At 35.8% G+C, this 24,815-nt stretch overlaps 1 protein-coding gene across 2 annotated transcripts in view; it reads left to right on the top strand.

Moving 5' to 3' along the window:
- The first annotated feature begins 22,667 nt into the window (after positions 1 to 22,667).
- The window catches only part of TDRD7 (tudor domain containing 7), a 102,445-nt gene continuing 100,297 nt past the window's right edge, over positions 22,668 to 24,815 (top strand). For both annotated transcript variants that reach the window (XM_051995719.1, XM_051995713.1), the window contains exon 1: positions 22,668 to 23,107. The gene's annotated coding sequence lies outside the window, so the exon portion shown is untranslated. The remainder of the gene's footprint in view (positions 23,108 to 24,815) is intronic.

Genomic DNA, 24,815 nt, shown 5'->3' with positions numbered 1-24,815 from the left:
AAAAAAAAAAAAAAATAGTATGTTTCAGTCTACATTCAGACATCATCAGTTCAAGGAAGATTTCTTTAGCACTTAACTCTATCAGACATTGTGCTAACTAAGCATTACATACAAAGAAAAGATAGTCTCCCCCACCTCCAAGGAGCTCACAATCTAATGGGAAAGAATACATATAAACAACTCTGTACAACCAAGATATGTATAGAATAAATTGAAGGTAATCAAGAGAGAATTAGAGAGAGAATTATCATGCTTTAGGAAAACATAATTTTTTTATTATTATAGCTTTTTATTGACAAAATATATGCATGGATAATTTTTCAACATTGACCCTTGCAAACACTTGCAAAAAAATTCCAACTTTTCCCTTCACCTCCTCCCCTAGATGGCAGACAGTTCCATACATGTTAAACATGTTAAAGTATATGTTAAATATAATATGTGTGTATATATTTTATACAGTTCTCTTGTTGCATAAGAAAAATCAGATTTAGAAAGGTAAAAATAATCTGGGAAGAAAAACAAATATGCAAGCAAACAACAGAAAGAATGCAAATGCTGTATTGTGGTCCACACTCATTTCCCAGTGTTCTTTCACTGGGTATAGCTGGTTCTGTTCATCATTGATCAATTGGAACTGAATTGGATCCTCTCATTGCTGAAGATAGCCATTTCCATCAGCATTGATCCTCATATAGTATTGTTGAAGTATATAATGATTTCCTGGTTCTGTTCATTTCACTTGGCATCAGTTCATGTAAGTCTCTCCAGTCCTCTCTGTATTCATCCTGCTGGTCATTTCTTACAGAACAATAATATTCCATAACATTCATATATCACAATTTACTCAGCCATTCTCTAATTGATGGGCATCCATTCAATTTCCAGTTTCTAGACACTATGAAAAGGGCTGCCACAAATATTTTGGCACATACAGGTCTCTTTCCCTTCTTTAATATCTCTTTGGAATATAAGCCCAGTAGTAACAGTAGTAACATCAAAGGGTATGCACAGTTTGATAACTTTTTGAGTATAATTCCAAATTGCTCTCCAGAATGGCTGGATCCGTTCACAACTCCACCAACAATGTACCAGTTCCCAGTTTTCCCACATTTCCTTCAGAATTCGTCATTATCTTTTCCTATCATTTTAGCCAATCTGACAGGTGTGTAGTGGTATTCTCAGAGTTGTCTTAATTTTCATTTCTCTGATCAATAATGATTTGGAACAATTTTTCATATGAGTAGAAATAGTTTCAATTTCTTTGTTTGAAAATTGTCTGTTCATATCCTTTGACCATTTATCGATTGGAGAATGGCTTGATTTCTTATAGAGTCAATTCTCTATATGTTTTGGAAATGAGGCCTTTATCAGAACTTTAACTGTAAAAATGTTTTCCTGGTTTATTGCTTCCCTTCTAATCTTGTATTAGTTTTGTTTGTACAAAAGTTTTTTAACTTGATATAATCAAAATTTTCTATTTTGTGATCAAGAATGATCTCTAGTTTTTCTTTGGTCACAAATTCCTTCCTCCTCCACAAGTCTGAGAGATAAACTATCCTATGTTCTTCTAATTTATTTATAATCTCATTCTTTATGCCTAAATCATGAACCCAATTTGATTTTATCTTGGTGTACAGTGTTTAAAGTGTGGGTTGATTCCTAGTTTCTGCCATACTAATTTCCAATTTTCCCAGCAGTTTTTGTCAAATAGTGAATTCTTATCCCAAAAGTTGGGGTCTTTGGGTTAACCATGTTTCTCTTTTTTTTAAACCATATTTCTTATTAAAGAAAGATCTTCACCATCATAAAAGGGTTAATGTGTATATTCCTCCTTATTCCTCTTATCTTCTCTTTATTTTTATAATTATAATTAACATATATTAATCCTCTTTTTGTATTGTATGATCCAATCAAACTATTCCTCACACAAGATAATTCTCTCAACTCTGTATCTTTGTAATAGAATGTACTTCCTCCTAACTTGTTTCTTGGGATACTCTACTTTCTACAAGAAATCATCTTGATCTTCTAGCTCCTGGTATCTTTCCCCAAAAAATTATCTTGAATTTTTAGTAAGACTATATAAACTTATTCTATGGATTATCTCCCTTTGAAGAATATAAGTTCCTTTTTGTGAAGGTCCTGTTTCATTTCTGTTTTTGTATTACCAACACTTAGTACATTGTTGGAATTTAATAACAAGCTTATTGATTGATCATGGGAAAAAACTTCCAAATCAATTTGATCATGGACACATTTTGAATATTTAAGAGATTTACCTCCTTGATCCTAATATCTACAAACTTTGCTGAATCAAATTTCTGAACCAAGCAAAAGAAAATAACATGTATCTAAAAAAAAGTAAGAAAATTTGAAAAAGTGTGACGACATTTCCACATACTTCAAAACAATTGCAGAAAACTCAAAATAAACTGCAAGTGGGATAAAGCAATTTTATTCTCAATTTCTGTCTTCCAAACGCAAGCCTTTCTGCTGCCACACTGTTCACTCAGGTTTTTAACGGTGTCTTATATATTGTAGTTATTGAAATGTTTGATGGGTGAATAATGAAGGTACTGAGGCAAGTGGCTGGTTACAACCTTGTGTGAAAAAAAAGTTTATATTTCTAAATAATTTCTGACTACAAACCAGCAGATAGTTGGTCTATTGACTTCTAATCCTGCCTCAGGCACATACTATCTGTGTGACCCTGGGCAAGCCACTTAACTCTCTTTGTCTCAGTTTCCTCATCTATAAAATAAATTGGAGAAGAAAATGGCAATCCCATTCATATATCTTGCCAAGAAAACTCCAAATGGGGTCACAAAGAGTTGGACATGACTGAAACAACTAAACAGCAGCAAACTATATCCCACTCACATACAATGTAAAGCAAGCCTGAAAGAAATTAAAAAAAAAAAAAAACATGATTAATTGGAGGGAGAGTTTACTGTTCATGTTTGATTTGCATCAATAGGATAAGGATAATGACAATGCATAATTCAAAAAAATTCTACCAAAACGAAGCGAAAAACTATATAGTTTCCTTAGGGAAGGGAACATGGATGCAGAATTTCATGTTCTGCTATCTTTGGTAGGATGTTATTTTTTTCTTAATTATTTTTCTTTGTTAGAAGGGAAGGATATCAAGGTAACAAGAAGTTAGCCAAAAATGACTAGTACATAAAAAATTAAGGCCACCAATTAAAACTTTTTTTTAAGAAAAATCCAAATTCTTTGCCTTGTAACTTCAAACTGTAAACTGTAAATTGTAAACTTCTTAAACTTTACTTATTGTTTTGAAAGACTTCAGAACTCTGATCATTACAATGACAAACAACAAATCCAGATAACAAAGATGGAATATATTACTTTGTAGCAGAAGTGATGAACTTAAAGTGCAGAAAGATATCATTTTCAGGATTGGCCAATATGGAAATTTGTTTTGCTGAACTATGCCTGTTTAAGATGAGCAATTCATTATTTCACTTTTTTGTTCAACGAGGTGTCAAGATGAGGTAATGATAGGGATAGATAAAAGCATATTTTAAATTTTATTATTAATTAGTTGTTATAAATATTATCTAACCTTAATTTTTCTCAATACTAAGCTAAGTAAAAAACCTTCAACTGACAATGAAACTTTTTTTTAGCCTTAAAGCTTTTGGCTCAGGGTTTCTAAGCCATTTATGGAAATATAGTAGTACAGCCTCTGTGAGCCTTCATTCTCCATTGTTCAAGACACGAATGCCTTCATCCTGGTTCATAATTTTCTTTCAAATTCCAAGTGTTTGGGACAAAAAGACTTACCCCAAATTGACTACTACAAAGATCACTCATAGAAAGCAGAATTATTTATTAGAATCTCGAGAAGTGGACCCCATCCTGGTCTGCGAGCAAAATTCACATCAAGGACTCCTTTGAAAAGGTTCACAGCTTTTATACATTTCAGACAAAGAACCACCAAAATCTCACCCTCTACATGTGTGATTGGTCACATAAGTCTATTCCCCTATTTGGTCAGTGGAATGCAGTAGATGTATAGCTTTCTCACCAGTGTCCTTCTTTGAACAATAATAGAATGTAGTCCAGGCCTGATTTAAAATCACATGCTTCCTAAACTGAAGCCTTTAAGGCTTTAGATAACAGTCCCTGATCAATATGTGCTAAATTTGTAAGTTCACTTTTTCCCCCCCACACAAGGAATCTGAATTTGTCAGATCTTTAACTTCCTATCCAAGAAAGCATCTTCTTTCCATGAAGCTTGTGTCTATATCTGATTCTGCTTGCTGCATGCCTCATATCCTAGTCCTACACTTTCCTAGGTCCAATCCATCTCTATTTTTCTAACAGCATACACACACACACACACACAGAGAGAGAGAGAGAGAGGTTTGTAGAATTACAGACCTAAGTAAGCCTGGAAGGGATCTTAGCCTCCATCTTATTCAACCCCCTAATTTTAAAGATAAGGTAAAGGAAGTCCAGATGGGTTAAGTTGTAATGGGCTGAAGCTGAGCAGATGCATTGAGGTCCCCCCACTTAAGGCTAATTACCAATTGGACAATACTCTATCAGTATATGCTTGGAGAAAGAATGGCCCTGCCCACTATGCTGCAGGCTTGATGTGTTGTATAGGAGATTGGGTGGAGGATTTGGTGGGTGGAGTGGAAAAGTCAGAGTCACTCCTTGCTCTCACTTTATATTGCCATTCCTTTCCTGTCCACAAAGAATAAAGATCATGGATTTTTGCTGATCCTGACTCTGGCTGATTTTAAAGTACCCTGGGTACTAATGCAGTCATCACATTAAGTGACTGAGACAAGGTTTGAAATAGGCCAAATCTAGTGATTCAGGTCATCTCACATTGAGCAGTAGTATAGAAGGATTTGCAACAAGGTTTCAGCATTGACTCAGCAGGACATTGCTTCCCTGCTGGCATTTGCCCTGATGATTTGCTATGAGAAATGAATGTTAACCTTAAGAAGTCCCTGATTCTTTGTGAACTGAGCTTTTGTAGTTAGGCAACAAGAAGTACATCAACAATTAAGAGACTTAGTTTTTTGGACCACTTAAACCTAAAGGATGATTTCATTACTTTTTAGAGAAAATCTAGCCTAGATAATGTATCAAATCCTTGGTAGATGTTACTTTATCATAGTGACTTAAAAGCACTCCCTTCCTTCTATAATACAATATAGGATAATATAATATAGTACAATATACATATATAACATAATATAATATATGATATTATATGACATATAACATAAAATAAATATAAATGGTAGGGGACTACCATTCCAATTGACCTCTTTTGTGGAATTCATTTTCAAATTTGTCTTTTAGATATATGTGTACTTTTCTTTATCCTGCAGCTAAGTCTTAAAGGCAGATAATAATTTTTCCTTTTAAAAAGTAGTCTCCATTTAGCACAGTATCTTCAACCCAGTAAGCAAGGATTTAAGAGTTGTTCATTTTGACTAGCAAAGCTGGAGAAATATAAATTTTTTAACATTATATATTCATGCTGCTTCACTTCAGTAGGGCACTCACAATAGCCCAGAAATATCCTTATTAATTTATTAATTCCCCCATAGCAATATGTTAAACCTCTTCTCATATTTTCAAATGCAGGCCCATTTCCTATGGTAGCTGATTTCATTTTGTACTTTACATTCAAGTTTCATAGTAAATAGGCCCCTGACTTGAGAAAGACTAGCTTCAAAAATCCTCCCTGAGATATTTAATATGACTCATAAGCAAATCACTTAATCTCTTTATGTATTAGTTTTCTCACCTGTAATATCAGGAAGTCAAACCTGATGACTTATAAGTTACTTTTTAGTTGTAAATCTTTGATCCTATGAGTCTTCAAAAATTACCTCTCAGATTCCCATTTCCTCCAAAGAATCAATTCAACCCTTAACCTGTAATGCTGGAGAAACTCAGGCAAGATAGAGATTAGAGAGTTTATAATATTTTATTAGAGGGATAGTTTGGACTGGGGGCAAAACAGGATCCATGTTGACCCCAGCTGGCTGGATTGGACTCGTCTCAAAGTATCTGGCTAGGATCGAGGGATTCCAGAGACTCTTATAGGGTTCCAACAATCAGGGAAATGAAGGCAAGGTGGGGGTGTAGAGCACTTGTGAGTGGGAGTTCCAGGAAAGGACCAGAAATTGTAGGTAAGGAAGGAACATAAATTTTGATAAGTTGGGAAGAGGTTAGGAGCCCCTAAGTCTGCTTCAGAAAATCTCATCTAGGTATCTGAGATAAACCATCTGCAGTTTATGACTTTTGGGAATGCTAGTGGTCAGGGCTCCTAGCCCTGATTATCTCAGTCTTAATGGCCAAGGAGGGGGATTACCACCAGGGAGACTGAGGCAGAACAATTCAGGGAAACTGAAGCAGAACAATTCAAGGAAATTAATGCAGGAAAACAGGCATAACAAAACTAGTTCTGTTCTTAGTACACAAAAATTGCTATCATGAAAGTAACCAATTTTAGTCTTAATTGAAAAAACTAGGGCTTCCATTCTCACCTAAGCTGTAAAGGCCACATGTACTCACAGGCCTTCATTTTACTCCTGAGCTCTGATCCAAGTTGGTTTGTCCCTTATTTACTAACCAGGTGGTCCACTCTTCCAGAGGTTCCCTGAATTACTGATGAACTTGCTGAGGAGCCCCACTCAGTATAACTCACCTTAGCTCAGAAGTCCCAAGCTCAAGAGATCAGCCAGTCTCAGTAAATGGGATGGCAGCCATGCACCATCACTATAGGTCAACTGCTTCCTGCCAATGACCTTTTTTCTTAGTCCTCCATTTCACAATTTGAAGTACTCTCTTGTGAATATTTTTTTTTGGATGGTTTCTATATCACCATAATCTACTCATTCTCTCTCTGCCTCTTTTTTTCTACCCTCCCTATAGGTTGTAGCCCCATTTTTCTTTTCTTTCTGTACCTTCATCTTTCCCTCATCTTCGTCACTCCTGTGCCTGCCATCTCTGGGGGATGGTCCCTAAATATACAACAGCTTCTGAGAACTTGGTCTCTCTCCAGACTCCAATATCTAATTGCTTATTAGACAGATCTACTTCATTGGTGTTGGCGTCATTACCTTTCCTCCAAAACATGTTCTTCTTTCTGACCTCCTTGGGAATGACATCACCTATTTCTTCTATTTAGGATCTTTTCTTATTCCTTTTAAATTTTTGTTCATTTGATTTTTCTTCCTGCTATTTTCAATCATGATGGCTAATGGGTTTTCATTTTGTTAAGCTTTTTTAAAAAAGTTAATAGTTCTAAAGTTATGTGTCTGTATGTATGTTTTTGGATCAGTTTCTCCCCTCTAATTTTCAAGATCTGCTCTATTTTACTTATTTTGGATTTACTTGTTTTTTCATTTAAAAAATTTACACATTTAGTTCATTAATTCTCCTTTCCCAACAAATGTTTATTGGAATAAACATTTTCCCTTTGGGATTGGTTTAGTTGCATCCAAAATTTTTTTGTTAAGTTCTCAATTATTGTCTTTAATACAATTACTGTTTTTGTGGGGTTTTTTTGATATATTCATTATTCAAGATGTAATTATTAAGTCTTCATTTAGGCTTGTTCCTTTTGTTTGTGCCTTTAATCATTGATCATTATTTTTATTGTATCATGCTTAGGAAGGATGTGCTTAATATTTCTGCTTTTTAAAATAATTTCTTATAGCCTAATATGTGATTGTTTTTATTATTACAACAGGATCATGTGATGATAATGTCATGTGCATTTTTTTTAATGTTCCTATTCAGAAGAACCTATAAATTTTTGTGTTCTAATAAAAATATATCATTTTTGTATTTTTAATTTTATTTTTCTTTGCTTTGATTAGTGCAGCTTTGAGAGGACTATTAAAAGTTTCCTACTATTATTGTGTTATTCAAGTTTTTTTTTTTTTTTTTGCAACTCAGCTAACTTTCCTTTATGAATTCAAATGCTATGCTATTTGATGTGTTTAATACTGACATTGATTCCTTGTCTATGGTTCTTTTAATTATGAAGTACTTATTTTTCAGTTTATATTGTGAATTTATTTTTGCTTTGTCTGACATTCTGTCAAAATCCATAGCTCTTTTTCTCCCCAATATCTCATTGTGAGTTTATATCATTTTCTGCTTTGTACATTCCTTGTAAATGACAGATTTTGGCATTTTGTTCTTTTATCCATTCTGCCATTCATTTTATTGGATTATTTAGTACAGTCATATTCAAAGTAATAAGTTAGATTTATGTTTCCATTTGTTTCTTTAATATTATTTAGATTTTATAATTTTTCTTCACTGATCCTAAAATTAATTTTTGCATAAATTATTATGACCCAATTCTATTCCTATTTTTTGAAATACATACAAAGATAGTTTTCAACATTCACCTTTGTAAAACCTTGTATTCCAAATTTTTCTGCCTCTCTCCTTTTTCCCTCCTCCCCAAGACAGCAACAATCTGATATAGGTTAAACATGAGCAATTATTCTAAATATATTTCCCATGTTTCCATGCAGAAGAAAAATCAGATCAAAAGTAAAAAAAAAATAAGAGAAAAAAAATCAAGAAAACAAACAACAACAACAAACAAAAGTGAAAATGCTATGCTTTCATCCAGATTCAGTCTTCATTGTCCTCTCTTTGGCTGCATATAGCATTTTCCATCACAAGTCTTTAAAAATTAAGTAAGCAAGATTGGGGAAAAATTTTAAAAATCTAAGAAAAACAATTAGATTTTTTTTAAGTTAATTAACTAGAAAAGGAAATAGAGTCTTGAAGAAAATAACTCTTTGAAAATTAGAATTGGCAAGGGAAAATCAGTGAAGCTATAAATGATCTAGAAATAACAAAACAAAGTACAAAGAATGAACAAATTGAACAGAATGTGAAACATTAAAAAAAAAAAAACAGATCTGGAAAACAGAACAAGAAGGAAAATATAAGAATAATCAGACTACTTGAAGCTGTGACCAAAAAACCCCTAAAGAAGCAAAATCTTGACATAATAATGCCAAGAAATGATCCAAATTTTCCTGCAGTGATAGAACAGAGAAGGAAAACAGAAATAGAAAAAATACAGCAATCCCCATCCCAAAGAGATCCTTTGTGGGAAACACAGAGGAATAGGATTACCAAATTAAAGAGAAAATTTTTGAAAAAAAGAAAAAAATTCAAATATGCTCAAGTGACAATTAGAATTGTATAGCACTTAACAGCAGTCACTATAAAAGACCTGTGGGTCCTGGAATACAATATACTAGCAATCAAATACTGTGATCAAAAATATCATATCCAGCAACATTATCCATGATATTGAAGAAAAAAAGGGGGGCATCAACAAACTTGCAGATTTTTAGGACCTGAACATATAAAGAGTGAATATCAAAGATTAATTTCAAAGAACTTAACATGGACAAATTGTTTATGTGTTGTATATGGAAATATATATCATATATTTAAGACTGACATCAATAATTGGGCAGGTCAAAAGAGTTGAATATGATCTGATTCTAAAAGGCAATACCATCTAGGAAAAGGTAAAAATAGTAATTATGTTCCACAAATGAGGTGCAGAATGAGACATTAAATGGGGGAGGAAGATTTGTAGTTCTGAAAACCAACTCACATAAAAATATATGTGTTCTAAAGAGTATAGAACCCTCAAAAATCTATAAAGAAATAAGGTGAAAGGAATAGGATAAGGTGGGATGGGATATTTATGGCAGTGGGACAAGGTGTGTAAATTAATGGGAAAGAGATAAAGAGGAAAGGAATGAATCGGGGGAGAAAATAAGGAAGGGAGCCATAGGTGGGGGAGAGTATAAATAACAGCAAGGCAAGTTAAGGAGATGAATTAAATACAAGAGTTTGCAACAATCAAGAATAGAATTTATTAGAAAAAAAGAACTAATAATTATTGATCTTAGACAAAGTCAGACTTAAAGATTAAATTATGAGAAATTTACACTATATGTTAGTGATATTAATATTGTTTTAGATTAACATTTACTTATGGATAAATGTATATGTATATATTCATATATGTAAGTGTCTGAGTATATGTAGGTTAGATTTATTTATGTGTATATATAGATATATATGAATTCCTAGCACCTGGTACATATCGGCATTTAATAAATGCTGTGAATAGAATTAACATTAAAATCCCTAATTCAAATAGAGAATAGACACCACTACTTCACTGTTGCACTAAATCCAAGTTAACTTGTTTTCTGGAACTGCCTTATTTTCCAGCAAAACTAGACTGGAATGTGTAGGAGGCATCCTTACTCCACATTGACATAATTTGTTGTTTGTACCCCAAGCTAAACTCCCCCTGTGTCCTTGGGAATCAAGACAAGCACCAGTTTGCATTAGTCTAAAAAATTACTTATGCAGCTAGAATCCTTGAAGATAAGCACACCCTCCTATCTTCATGGTCTAGCAGTTTCCAACGGAAAGGAATGTTGCTCTTGACATCATCATGATTCTCCCCTTCAAAAGGGGCTTTGTCCTTTTTCCACTTTTAGTGATGAGATTGAGTGTGAGCAATTTGCACTAAATAGGCATACCATATGTTGGGGTTCAGCAGCAATTCACAAATGTTGGGTTTGGTCATGTGACAAATTCACAGTGGTTTTTTCTTTGGGAAAAGGTATATTTATTTATGAGAAGTTACAGACAAAATGAAAAGGTAAAATAGGCACCAAGAGTGGTAAATATAACAGATTTGGAAGAGTATATATAGTAAGCAAGGAAAGGGGTTTAACACTTTACAATGGAAAAAGACAAGTTTCCTAGTGGAACTCACAATTAACTAGGAGAAAGGGAATAGACCATTGACTGGCAGAATAGGCTAAATCCATACAGTAGCTTAGAACACTATAAGAGTTAGCTATAAAAAGAAGAAAGACTCTATAAGACATGGAGGAAGGGATGGGAAGAAAGACATCAAGAGGCAGAATGCTATGGTGGATTAACTAGAAAGGGATTCAGCAAAGATGGGATATGCCATGGACAGATTTATAGGGGAAATGTAACTTCAAGGGTTTGACATAACTTGGCTCTCTGACTGCTTACAATAAGATGAGGCTAACTAAGACCTCCACAGGAGGTTCCACAGTAAGGTTAGATCATTGCCATCAATGCCCTTCCCTGTTTGTCCAGGAATAATCTTCTCTGTAGATCAGGCTTTCTCTGCCAACCTCACTTAAACTATCTAAGACCCCTTCCTGAGCTGCTTTAATTTAGAAGATTTTAGTTTTCTGATCTTTCCTTTGTTGAATTATCATAAATATGCAAACTTCTGTTTGGATTGTGGACTCTTTGCCTTGACTTAAGAGTTCTAAGTACATGTTCATTTATTTCTCTTATAACAAACCTAGTTATCATGTAAGTTTCATGAATTTGTGATTACCTGTTGACTAGTGGTGGCAAATCATAAAAAGAATTTTGTGATAAAAAGGGTAACTTGAGAACAAAACAGTAGGATTGATTTAGTAATCTATAGGCAAGTTTCAGATAGAACCTGATTAACTAATTGGGAATCCTTACTCTATAAGAATTCTCTTCCACTAACTATGGAAAAGTAACATACTTTGCAGTCATACCAAGAGGTCTAATGCATTAAGAATATTATTTGTTGTTTAGTTGATTAGTTGCTTTCAACTTTTTGTGACCCCTCTTTGATGTTTGCAAAGATAATAGAGTAATTTGCTAGTTCCTTTATCCTTGCAGATAAAGAAGCTGAGGTAAAAAGTATTAAGTCACTTGCCTAAGGTTGCTACTTTTTTTTTTTTTTTCTTTTTAGGTTAAATTTATTCTAGTATTTAAGACTTCAGGGCCAGCAATCTATCCATTGCATCATCTAGAGGCCCCTTAGGAACATAATAGTTCTATTGTACTTTGCCTTAATCACACCACATCTGAAGTAGAACAACAATATAGAAAAACACTGTTACTCTTATAAAAAAATTGGTGTAATCACACCAAAAAAACAAAAAAAAAAAACACAAAACTGGTGTAATCACATAATGAACTTTGAAAAGAGAAGCCTTCTGGTATATAACAAATTGCTTCAAAATTTTCAAAGGCTTTCATATGGATAATAAAATTAGAATTCTCCTTTAGGAATTGCCTTTCTTTTATATTTATATCCAGTACCTATCTCTGCCTGCCCATAGCAAGAACTTTAATGTTTGTTGACTGATTGATTCTTGCTGCCTATAGAGGCTCAGAAAAACAGATTAAAGTTGCAAAGTGAAAAATTTCAGTTTGATATAAACATTAATTAGAGCCACCTAAAAGTGGTAGTGATGCGGGTTGTGAAGAATTGATTTATTTCTGATTCCCAATCTCTTCTAGCTGATGCATTATCAATTCAGGAAGCTAAGACCTTTTGATTCACAAGTCCTGGTCAAAAGCACCCCTTCCAATAGAAGATCCGGGCCTATCCCAGCCCCCATCGGGATCTGAGCCAACTTGGGCTCTCTCAGCCCCCATTTTAATGATCTGCTCAGGTTTCCCAACCCCTACCAAGCAAACTCAAGCCCCCACTGAAAGACAAAAGGAGCCAACTTGGGACTCTACCCACAGGCCCCTTTAGCTAAATCTCTCCTTATAAAAGAGTCAAGCTAGAGCCCTCTCTTTGCAGAGGGTCGAAACAACGCTGGCACCATGCCTGGCACCCCAAGGACCCTCTGTCCACTGGAACCCTGTTTCCATTGCCCTCCTTCTCTCTATCTTCACCTATTTCCTTAACTAGACTTTAACCTTACTTCCAATCCCCATAATAAACCTCTTTTATCAATCTAGCTTTTCCGGCCTGTAAATTCCTTTACAGGGGGACTCTTGTGCTGTTACTAGACCTCATTTAACTCAGTATCATTGCGCTGAATCCAAAGGGGTTGCAGGGGAGCTCTATTTGACTCCCTGTACCCTAATCCTTCCACTAGACCTCAATTAAACCCTAATTTCATTTAGGTACCTCATATCTAGACTTTATCAGTAAGAGCTTTCAATGGAGATCTTTAATCACAGGCTCGATGACCATTTGTTTGAGATTTCAGAGGGGAATTCTTAGTTATGAATTGGACAACTTGGACCCTCAGAGACCTTCTAATTTTGTGGAATTAGAAGTCACCTTAGTAGAAATAATATCTCCTATCTACTTAAGTGTTATTGGTAAGAGGTAGACTGGGATAATGGAATACCTTAGTAAATAGAATGCTATTAGCCCAATGAATAATCTTCTATATAAAAATCTTCTAACTGTGGATCCATTCTACTACCTTCAAAGATTCTTTGGGTAAAGGTCTATGGTCTTTCTAATTTCATGCAAGGTCAATTTGAGAAAAGTCAAGATGAGAAAAAGGAACTCTGAAATAGGGCAGTGATGATCAATGTTAAATACTCTGTGAACTGAATTAACATGTATTCATTGAGCACTTATTATAAAAGCCAGGAACTTTGCGAAAGGCAAGAAATACAAAAACAAAAACAGAAAAAATTTCTGAAGAAGTTTTGCTAATTAGAAAAATTGGATGTTTAAAGAATTTTAACTTGGAAACATGACTAGAAATAAGGGATATTTTCTAAAATAAATGAAGAGATATGGTATAAATAAGATCTGAATCATCAACCTGAATGTGTTACTTTATTATACAATGTGTTTTTCTGAATTTTCAACATAAAGTGGTACATTAATCTATTTTCACAATTCTGTTATTCAGGGCTTTCAATAGTCCTGTGGATTTGTACCATGTTATTTTAGAGATCATCCAGTCTTTTCTGTGGATTAGCTGGATTTAGCTGAATCATCCTAGTAGTCATTATGAGCAGATTAAGTGAGGCTGCTGTGTCAGCAAACTATTCATATTCACATGAAGGCCATTTTACCAAGTGATAGAAAGTGAACCCCTTTGGATTCAGCGCAATGATACTGAGTTAAATGAGGTCTAGTAACAGCACAAGAGTCCCCTGTAAAGGAATTTACAGGCCCGAAAAGCTAGATTGATTATTTTGCTTTTACTTTTTCCTACCATCTTAAAAATAAAAGCAAAAGTGCAGTATTTTGCATTTTATTCAATAGAAGATAGGTAAGAGTTTAATAATGAAATTTTAAAAACTGGATCTGTCCAATGGTTCTCTTGACATATTATGAGCTTATTTTTCTGATCACAAGAACAGAAAACATCTAGAATTTAAACGTGTTCCACTGGAAAAATTGAATAACTGATTGCTATTATAATTGCTCTTTAAACTATTCAGTATTCTGATTTGATGGATTACAAAAGGTTTTAAATTTAGCAAAAGACATTGAAATATGCAAGAGATTACATTTGTTATAGGGCCTCTTATTGCCATGTTTTTCCAAGTGATTGACTTAGACTAATTTAGTCAATAACATTGTTTTGGTCAAAGACCACTGGATTTATACTCTAATAGAAAACAATTAGGATACCTACTGCACAAATAATACTCTTCTTCATTTACTATGGAATTCTATCTTCCTTCCTAGTATACTTCTTACCAAGGACACTCAAATAGAAAGTTTTATTACAGGTTTTTTGGATTTTATTAAATCCCCAGGAACTACGCCATTCTGTAAGATACAGTATTGATGTTGGTACTGTCTCTCATCAGCATCTTTTCCCTAGGAATCTTCTGATTGGAGGACAGAGTAAGAATTACTCCCCAAACTTCCATTTAAGGAGACTGCCAAGGCTAGCCGTCTCACTGATTTGTAATATTCTCCCTGGATTTTTTCCCCCTGTGTGCTGCAGCAGGATCATCCAAAAGGGTGCTCCCTCATCTTCTATTTCCTTTTTGGGTTAGCTTCCCCTCCCATTAGACTGAAGCGCCTTAGGGGAAGCAATTATCTTTCTTTTTCATATTTGTATCCTGAACATTTAGTACAGTGATTGGCACATAGTGGATACTTAATAAATAAATGCTGACTGTTTTGAATGATTTAAGGAAAGTCACAATTTATCTTTACTTGTTTCCTCATTTGTAAGAGAGGGTAAGATTCCTGAGCTCTTTGGGCCTCTCTAGATCTAACATTCTAAGAGTTTAGGGTTTTTCTTTTACATTAGAAACACTGCTGTTAAATGTTTTGATTTCATTGTTACTTATTTCTCCTCCTAAATGTACTTAAAGATGTAATTTTTTAAATGGAAAAAAAGTTGGCTTAAAGATTTGGGTAAAGATTTTGCAATATCTCTCTCTCCTTTGAAAGAACTATTGAGAATAAATCTATACAAATACTCTGCCCAGGATTTGATATAAGAAGTGAAAGGAATGGAAAAGCTCACACCAGTATTAACATGGTTCCTTGTTTATACTGGGATGTGTGTGTGTGTGTGTGTGTGTGTGTTGTATGTGTGTGTGTTAGGAAAAAAAGGGGAAAAGGCAGAATAAGATAAATCAAGTGATTCTAGAGTAAGCCATCTAAAACTCTAATTCACTGTTTCCCTATCACCTTAATCTACAATTTAAAATAGCATCATTCAAATTCTTATATCAAGAATGGTCAATAAACATCTGTTCCATGAAAGCCACCAATTATATCAAGAGTATGTATATGACAAAGTCTCTCTCTCCTAGAATCTATAATCTATTCGAATAGACAAAGAATAGTTATACACATAGGGATAATATCCTTAAGTCTTGACATCATCCACAAATGTTCCACTTCTACATGAAAAGAATTGCATAGTATTTTATTATTATATTTCTCCTATGATTTATTCCTAATTTATTCTTCCTTGCCAATGTGATTGGCAAAATCTATTCACACAAAATCTATTTCAGCCCTGGCTACAGTCTCTTCAAGACTTTCCCAGTCTCTGATCTTTGATAGACTAGTTCAACTCTACATAACCCACTATACTTGAATCCCTTGTTCTATCACTTTTCTAGTCTGCTACATCTTACTCCTCACCATGTATTCTTCAGTCCAGGAACCCTAATCTCCTGGTTGTTCCATGAATAACATACTCCATTTATTATGTCTGAGTACTTTCTCTAGTTGTCCTCATGCCAGGAATGCTCTCCCTCTTCCACTCTTTGACTACTGAAGTCCTTGACTTCCCATCTTTTTACAGGAATCCTTCTCCAAACCCTCTAGATTCCAATGCCTTCCCTTTGTTGTTTCCTATTTATTTTATATATAAAAGTTACTTTATGTTTGTATTTTGTCCCCCCTCATTATTTTGTAAGCTCCTTGAGGGCAGGGACTGCCTTTGCCATTATCTCTAGCACTTCATATAGTGTCTGACACATAGTAGGTTCTTAATATTCAATTAACTTAATTTAATATCTGATTAAATGCTTAACCTGAATTACTCCTACCATCTGCCTCCTTTGTTTTTATTTACAAGCTATTAGAGCAGGCAGAAGTGCTAACACCATACTAACTTGGTCTACTACAAATTTAAGTTACCTGAGCTGAACACTCAATGCAGCAAGTTAATGCAGTTTCTATTCTTCCCAAATAATTTATCCCATTAACCCTATCAGTTGTCCAAACTTACTCTTTTCCCTCAAACCTCTCTCAGAACTCCTTAAACCTGCTCAGTTGCATTATAAAAACTGCATACGCCTACCCTCTCCCATCAAAAAACTGAAACCATTTGCCACGACTTTCATCAGCTCACTTCCCTCAGACATCAGCTCACTTCCCTCGGACATAATTTCCCACAAGTTTCTCCTTCATTCCAGTATGAAAAATAGGTGGCCCTTCTCCTTGCCAAGGCCCATTGTCTCTAAAGGTAGGTATCCTTCATCCCATTTTGTCTTCTCCAGCAAACTGCACCTATTATCATTCCTTTTTCTAATCTTCAATCAATCCTTGATTTCTTCCCTGATATCCAAACATACCCAAATCTCCTTCATTCTGAAAAAACCCTCTTGTATAATAATCTGCCATTCCCCTACTAGCTATAGTTCCTTTATCTCTTCTCTCCTTTTTCAACTAAAATACTAGTGGGGGGGGGGGGGAGGGAAGGGAAATACTATCTCCTATTTTCCTTGAAACTCTTTGTAATCTGGTTTATGCCATTGTCCTCTTCAAAGTTATCTCATATTTGCCAAATCCAGTGGACTCTTCTCAGTCTTTATCTCTCTTGATCTCTTTGTATCATATTTGCTTGCCTTTGATTGCCTTCTCCACCTAGATGATCTCTCCTGTTTTTTGTGATATATAGTTCTTTCTTGGTCCTCTTCCTACTAATAAAAAGGCCTGATATGCCTCTAGGCTCTTTTTTTCCTGGACTCGTCTCTCATTTTGTGACCCACATATATACTTATGAATTTATACATCAAGCTCTAGTTTCTGTTCTGATCTGTGTCCTAGAAATTTCAAACTCGATGTCTCCAAAGCATCTCAAACGAAAGATGTACAAAAGAGTATTCATTATCTTTCCCCCAAACCGGCACTTTCCTATCATTCAAAAACATTACCATCCTTCTACTTACCCTGGATTTGCAAATGCAATTTCATCCTTAACTCCTCATTCACATTAATTTCACATATTCAATTTTAAATGTATAGGCATCATGCTAATTCAGGCCCTCATTACCTCTTACCTGTACTACTGATTTCATTAGTCTCAAATCTTTCCTCACTTCAACTTCTCTTCCACACACATAATCATAAAGGGCTGAAACTCTTGAGTTGATGCACTTAAGTCAGACAACTGAGCACTTAAGGCTAATTATTGATTAGACTATAAGCATATGTTTGGAAAATGGTTCTTCCCACTATTCTGTGCTAGCTCGATAATTGGTGTATACAGAGAATTGTAGGAGGGAATAGTGGGTGGAGTAAGACTAGCCAGGGTTACTCTTGGGCAGGAGACGAAGAGGAGAGGTCGTGGAAATCCTATGTCTATCCAATTCATTTCTACCCCTAAGGACCAAAAATAAAGACCAAGGACTTTTGCTTATTCTGACTCCGGCTGATTCTAAGGTATCCAGGGTGCTAACTCGGTCATCACTTATAACAAAGATTTTCCTGTCTGAAAAGTGAAGATCACATTTTAAAAGTAACATTGCCTATTTAAGTGTAATTGATTAAAGAGGTGGACTGGGATAATAGAATATTACAGTAAATGGAAGGGAATGCATAGTATCTTGGTTGTAGGCTCCTTTTCTGTCTCCTTTTCTCTGACCTTTTAATTGTGGGATTCAAAAATGGTCAGTGCTTAAGGATCTACTATTTTCTCTATACATATTCTCTTTGTTGGAAGATAACAAATCATTCTTCAATTCAATTCAATCATTCTTATTGCTTCCACTATTTACAAGTCTAAACCATTTACCATCCTAACCGAGTCTCCATTTTTTCTATCAGCTATTCCATTTATATGTCTCCTACAGTCACTTAAAATGCTGTATATTCAAAAAGGAACTGTCTATCTTCTTATCCAAAACTGTTTTTCCTTCCCAAATTTCCTTTACTATTCTTTCAGGTATCTGAGTTTAAAATCTTGTTATTCTCTTTTGACTATCTTTTCCCCTCCATTCCCAACATCTAAACTGTAAACAAAGATCTATTCTTTAAAATATTTCTTGTTAACTCCATTCCTTTCTATTTCAATCATAATAAACCCAATATAAGCTCTTATCATAGATACCTAGAGATAGATGTTTCTCAGAAATAATTTAGTTCAACTAATAGCTAAACAAGAATCCTCTGTATAACATATTCTATAAGTGAATATCCAATTTTTCCTTGAAGACCTCGGAGAGGCAATCGACTACTTTTTAATGGCAGTCTATTTTACTTTTGCATATCTTTAATATTTAGGAAGCTTTTTTCTTATATCAAGTCTAAATCTGCTCTTCTGTGACTTCTCCCTATTCCTAGTTTTATCTTTTCAAGCCAAGTAGAATATCTAATTATATTCGATAAGAGCAAATAATTGAAAACTACCATTATGTGCATTCTTCTCTCCTTGATGCTTTTCCTCTTTTCCTTTTAGGCTAAACATTCCTAATTCCTTAGTTCCTTCAACCAGATATTATATAGCTAAATTTCCAGTTCCTTCAAATGACCCTTAACATTTCTCAAGGTCATAACAAGGTTGACTATCTTGGACACCCTCTCCTCAGATAATTTTTAAAGTATATCAATATCCTTCCTAAAATGTGGTACCTAAAACTGAATTCTCCACTACAAATATATGGACTGAACAATGACTAAATTAGACTTTTTTGTTGTGATTATTACAATGTTGATCTCCTAATATACTTGTAACACCATTAAGGATCCCCAAATTTTCAGATTAACTACAATTTAGTCTTGCACCCAATATTTTGCATTTATGAAGGTTTTTTTAAACTCAACTGTAAAGTATATTTACATTTTTTGTAAATTGACAAAATTTAGCACAATAATCTTGTTAAGACTCTTTTAAATTCTTTTTTTTTTTTTTATCTCTGATAGCTATCCTTTCCAGTTTTTGGTGAGTTGAAAATATGATGAGCATGCCATTCATGCCATTTTCTAAATACTGAATCATAAATAAGAAATAGGGATTACACCAATGATTACACTAGTACAAAGCAATATCAAAGAATGGTTTTTACATTTTTAAGTCAAGTTTTATTATGTCTTAAAAAGTAAAAATCATTCTTAACTCACGGACCATATGAAAACATGCATCAGGCCAGATTTGGATTTTAAACCATAATGCATAGAGTACTTCCAGTTAAATAAATGCCTGTTATCAATACATGTTGACATCTTCTCTAAAACTTGCAATCTTATAATTGCTCACTACATTTAAAGGTCAACTGACTTTCCCAGCACTATAGAACTAGCACATCAATATTAAGGGTGGGACTTGAACCAAGATATTTAGTTTAAATCATTGATAAGAAGATTAAACAGAAAAAAAGCCAAGCACACAAATTTGGGACATTCTGCTGGTGAAATTCTCCCAAGTAAACATTGAACTATTAATGATTACTCTTGGTTTTACTGGATTTTGTGTCTTGTGAACTTCTAGGTGACCCTACTGTTATTCCAGTGGTGTAAGTTATTTAGCAAGAGCTAACTAGGTTTAGGCACAGCTTTTACCTCTCCCTATCTTTACTAGCCTTTGTTAGGTATACTCAACTTTAGCTAAGAACCTTAATTTCTCTGAATTACTACAAAATTTTCCCAGATAACTTTTATGGACTCCATAATCTTTTCCTCTTTTTCTTGTTGTCAGATATATTCTTCATAACTTCTACTCAACTAATCTATTTTAAATGTACTTTATAATGTTACTTTTGGATTAAAATTCTACAATAGTCCTCAACTGATTCTCACAACAAATCCAAATACTTCTCCCTGACTTGAAGGCCATTCATAATTTGGCCTCAGCCTATCAATACAAATTGATTTTTCAATTAATGTACTGTTATGAACCTACTGTTCTAATCAGTTTTAGTGTATCATGCTTATATATTTTTTCTCCCATCTAGAATGCCTTCTAATCCCATCTACATCTTAATCATCCTAAACTACCACCTCCTTCAAAAAGCTTTTCCTCACTTTTCTCTAGCTATGCCATTTACTAATCTGAAGTAAATGAAATTTGTAAAACATGCTTCTTAAATGTTGGTTATTTCTTCCTAAATCTCTAGCTATAATTATAGTCAGAAGATGGATGAAGGTGTCAGTTTGGGTCTAGTAAGCCCAAAGAACAAACTTAAAGCTAGAGCAAGGGTATTTAACTGTATTCCAATGTAATTGCTTTTCTTTGTAATACTGTGTTATTTTAACATTTTTAAACATTACTCTGTGGTATATATAGGCTTCACTAACTTGACAAGTGGATCCAAGGCACTAAAAAAAACATTAAGAACCTCTGCTTTAACAGTAGATAATTGTTATCTTAAAGAATTCCCTTTACCTAGTCTTCTATCCATTTTCTATCAATATTTCCCACCTGGCTGTTCTTCTAAACTTCATCATGGTCTCCAGAAAGTTTCCATCCATCAAGTTAACACCAACTCTAAATATCACACCCATCCTTGGAACCTCCCTCTATGCCTTTGATTGGAGAGGATGGACATTGGAGAGCTTCCCTATTTGGGGTTTTCTTGGCAAAGTGGCTTGCCATTTCCTTGTTTTGCAGTTAATGTAACTGAGATAGGCAAAGATAACTTCAGGGCCAATACTCTATTCACTGTACCATCCAGCCTCTTATATGCTCAGATTTACCCATCCCAAATACTCTGTTATGTAGTAATACTACATAATATACTACATAATACTACTAGCCTACCTGCTCATCTGAACACACAATGTTTCATCTCCCATCTTTATTCCTTTGCACTGATTATCCCTCAAGCCCCCTTGAGATATCTGATTTCTTTCAAGGCTCAGATTAATACACATCATAAACAGTGTATATTTGACATATAAAACACATCATACATTGTATAATATATGATATATATCACATACAGTGTGTGTATATATATATCTTAGATTAAATATATTTATCTCATATATGTATATGTGTGTATATACACACACACACATACACACACACCACAAAGTGTGTGGGACAGCTATGTGACAGTGGATAGAATGCTGGCCCTGAAGTCAGAAGGACCTGAATAGCTCTGTGACCTAGGCAAATCATTTGTTTGCTTCGTTTCCTCATTTGTAAAATGAGCTAGAAAAAGAAATGGCAAACCATTCCTGTATTTTTGCCAAGAAAACTATAAATGAAATCACAAAGAATCGACAAAAATCAGTGTGTATATGAAATACAGAACATATATCACACACTGTGTATATAATATACATTTCACAGTGCGAGTGTGTATTCATAAATGTATATAATACATTTCATAGTTCATATACATGATGCATATATATGCAGTATATATACATCAGAGTATATATAAATACATATCAGTGTACATAATACATAATATGAGTATACATAATAGATACATTTCACACAGGATGTGTATATAACTTATAACACATTTCACAAAGTATGTCTGTAACAAATACCACACTGCATATATAATATATAATACATCAGAGAATATGGATTCAATAAATAATACATTTTACACAATATGTATATATAAATGCCACAATGTATATACGATAATACATATTTGTAGTATGTATAATACATCTCACAATGTGTGTAAAAGATATTACGTATCACACACAGTGTCATATCATACAAACTTACGCATAGAATTCCAAAGCTTAAAACTATACTAAGATTTTTGAGAATGTTTGTGTGGAGACAGAGGCAATAAGAGGAGGCGGGGGATTCGGAGAGAAAACAAGAGATGGGCAGGGGATCCCCTATGCGTACTGCACTGGACCCTTCCCCCGGCATTCTCCTCCACACGCCGGCTCTGCCGGCTCTCCTGGCTCCGGGCCTAACCTGGACCACGCATCCAGCGGGCCTCGGAGCGGGCCCTGCCCGCGGGCCTCGAGGGCACAACCGCCCGGTTCCCACTCACTCCTGCGACCAGCGCCCACGAGCCTCTTTCCGGTAGCGCGGAATCGCGATCACGACGCGCGCAGAAACCGCTGGGTGGCGTCGGTTTCCCCTGCTCTTCTCAGCCACCTCGGGTGGGCCGGCCAGTTCGCCGAATCGGCTCCTCCTCTCCACCGCGCTCCTCCCTCCCGGCTTCACCCTTAGCTTTTGGTTGGAGGAAGGACTGGTAGGAGAACCAGGAAGGCTGGAGAAAGTTGCGCGTGCGCACTAAGCAGGAAAAAGAAGACGGTGGATCGCCGCGGCGGTTGTGCGCAGGCGTACCACGTGGGGCGGGGCAAGAGAGGGGGCGGGGCGGAGCGGGGCGGAACGGAACGGAGATGCGGGGAGGGGTGGGGAAAACATAGGTAGGCAGGAGAAGGATCTGGGCGGGACGGGGCGGGACGGGGTGGGGTTAGAGAGCTCCTGAAGAGCGATCTCAGAGGTCCGGGAGCTGGCTGTGAGGAAACCGAAATTGAAAGTTGTGGCCGTGGTGGCGACTGACCGAAGCGGTGCTGACCACCGGCGCGGGGAAGGATCCCAGCGCACGGACCCAGGTAAGCACCCGCCCCCACCCCCCTGCTGGCCATTGGCTATCCCCCCCCATCTCCAGGGATACCGGCGCAGCCTCGGCAAGGCGGGCGCCGCCCACTGCGCTCCCAGACCGGTATCTCAGCCGCTTTGTACCTGGGCTGGGAGTGCCCCCGGACTGGACTCGGGATCGGGCTGAGACTGACACCCCCTTATACAGACCCCCCGCAGCATCTCTGGCACTGCGACTCCTGGAGTGGGTTACGGCTGGGCCCGGGTGGGGCTCCCATTCACTTAGCTGTCCACCCGTGGGGCTGGAAGTCTCCATTTCCCCAGCGCTTCCCTCAGCCAGCGGAGGGCGGTTCCCACGCTCAGTTAAATTGCCCTTGGCGCAGTTCTTCCCCCCAGATTCCGTGCTCCTGGCTGCGAAATTATCCTTGGGTCTAAACTGCCAGCGGGCTAGGACCGAGGCGGGGTGGGGGGCGGGGTGGGTGAGGTCTTAATGCCTTGAGTCTGAAACAGGGGAGCGGGCAGTTATTGCCTGGGAGTCTGAATTGGGAGCTGGAGAGTTAATGCTTCAGGTCTGAATCGGGGGATTGGGGAAAGCAATTGTCCCCTGCCTTAGTCTCTCTCTACTTAGAGAGGAAATTTATCGAATCTAAATTCTGTGCAGATTTCATTCATGTAACAACTGATAAAGGCTTATGTTGTGTTGAGTAGCTTCTTTGAGACAATGGGTTTAAATTTATGGTTCAGGTGAGGGGGTGGCAGGTGTCGGACGTAATAATTAAGATTGTAACTAAGTCTTTAAGCACCGTACAGTAAGTAAGCCTTAACCTTCCCCTAATGCAGATAAAAATGAAAGCCGTGACTGACACAGAAGTAAGCACTTGATGTATTCGTTGCTTGTTGACCGAGCCAGGCACTTGAAGTGACTTTCCTGGAGTCACATTAGTAGTAAGTAGAGGAAGGATTCGAACCAGATACAAATGAATTGATTTTTATTCCTTGTCCGCCTCTTCGACCTACTAATTTTTGTGTTGGGTTTGTTGCTACGCGCTAAATTTACTTGTTGGGATTGTTGGGTGCCTCTTCCTACGTTTTAAGTCTTTAGAGACCAAAGTTCTCCATGCAATATAACCATGCAGTAAATTCTTGAATATTTAGCAAATATGTTTTGAACTAGATAAAAGTGAGTTGATTTTTATCCTTCTTGTATGGCCACTCCCTATTTCTAGTTCCCTCTAATTACTGTATTGTTTTGGGCTTTATTGGTCTGATTAGAATTTGGTTGTAGGAATTGTTTGTTGAGTTTTTCATCCTACAATTTAAGTCTCTAAATCTTATAAACTAGTATACCTTGGGTTCTTAGTGAATGTGAAGCCAAAACCGATTTATAAGGATCACTTACAAATTGGTTTAAACAATGATTTTGTATTTGGAATCTCTGTTCATGTCTTGGAAAGGAGGTTCTATTGTCACAATTTCACTTTTTTGTTTTTGTATCAAGGAGTTTTAGAGCTGGGAAAAAAATTGAGAAATCCTTTAGTTTCTCATTTTACATATGAGGAAACCTGAGGTTCTTTAGATAGGAGCTTGATAAAAGGTAAGAGACTGGGCAAGTTTTAAGATTCTCTTCCAGTTCTCTTTCCACTAAACTTATATCCAATATTTTAGCTATAGAAAAATTTACAGAAAATATCTTTTTATCGTATAGTGATTTATATGTTGCAG

The sequence above is a fragment of the Antechinus flavipes genome, chromosome 1 (genome assembly GCF_016432865.1).
Source record: "Antechinus flavipes isolate AdamAnt ecotype Samford, QLD, Australia chromosome 1, AdamAnt_v2, whole genome shotgun sequence".
NCBI classification, from domain to species: Eukaryota; Metazoa; Chordata; class Mammalia; order Dasyuromorphia; family Dasyuridae; genus Antechinus; species Antechinus flavipes.
This window is presented reverse-complemented; position numbering and strand designations above follow the sequence as displayed.